Genomic DNA, 1463 nt, shown 5'->3' with positions numbered 1-1463 from the left:
ATAATATAATATAATATAATATAATATAATATAATATAATATAATATAACATAACATAATATAATATGATATAATATAATAGTAATAGCAATAGCAATAATGGCAGCTAACGTGCCTCTCTTTGGCTCAACTACTTTTTTTGGTCTCATTCTGTTGCGTGGGCTGGAGTGCAGTGGCATAATCTCAGCTCACTGCAGTCTTGACTCCCTGGGCTCAAGTGATCCTCCCGCCTCAGCCTCTTGAGTAGCTGGAACTACAGGCACACACCACCATGCCCAGCTAATTTTTTTTTTTTTTTTTTTTAAAGACAGAGTTTCACCATGTTGCCCAGGCTGGTCTTAAACTCCTGGGCTCAAGCTATTCTCCTGCCTCAGCCTCCCAGTGTGCTGGGATTACAGATATGAAACACTGCGCCCAGCTACTTTTGTTTTAATAAGGTGGTAGAAAGTCCATGGCTCCCTGGCCTGCATGAGGAGGGGTGGACGTGGCAGCGAGAAACAGATATTTGATTCTCAACTTGTGAGTGAATGAAGTCAATAGAACGATTACTTGAGCCAGTGTGGCATAGTGCCTAAAAGCATGGACTCTAGAGCAGAAATACTAGGTTTAAATCTTGGCTTCACTACTTGCTGGCTGTGTGATCTTAGACAAGTTACTTAATTTCTCTGTGTCTTAGTTTTGCCAGCTTTAAAATTGAGATAGCAATATTTCATACCACAAAGGGTTGTGAGAGTTAGATGAGTTACCATAAATAAAGTGCTTAAAACAATGCCTGGCTATATTAAACATTATTTAAATGATGTTATTTTTATCATTAAATATTACCACTAAGGTCAGAAGATGTAAGAATTTGAGTTCTAAGGTCATATAAACATCCCCTTTCTTTTCACATTGCATTATATTTCTCTTTATATGACGTTAAATTTGCAAATATGTGAATATCTTTATCCTATTCTATTCATATGCCTCTGAAAAAGGGGCAGGGTTCTGGTGAAATAGATTTGTGTCTTGGCAATTAAAGTTTGGGGGTCTATTAAGAATAATTCCATATATCAAACCACAGATCTCACTTTTTAAAAAGTTAAATTTAATTTAAATGTGGTTTTAATCTTATTATAAGTAACCTAATCACATTACAAAAATTTGTCTGTTCTTTATCTAGTTCAATTCCATGAGCAAAACCAAACCACCATTATGGAATAAATGATACTGTGTGTTTGTATGTAGGTTTTTTTTTTTTTTTAATGGTATATGGGTGTGTATGGATAGGTGTATGTGTTTGTTACAGTGATTCTCACACGTTCTTTTTCCTGCCACACTTGAACATGCTTAAAATATTCCCATAAACATTTTCTGGCATGAAACTATATTTTAGCTCTTCACTAAAATCATTGCAAATTTGAACATCTTAACAGATGACTTGCAACTCAGCATCAACACGTTAATGCATTACTAGTTAATGG

Source organism: Piliocolobus tephrosceles, chromosome 3 (assembly GCF_002776525.5).
Source record: "Piliocolobus tephrosceles isolate RC106 chromosome 3, ASM277652v3, whole genome shotgun sequence".
Lineage (NCBI taxonomy): Eukaryota > Metazoa > Chordata > Mammalia > Primates > Cercopithecidae > Piliocolobus > Piliocolobus tephrosceles.
Note: the sequence above shows the minus strand (reverse complement) of the source record.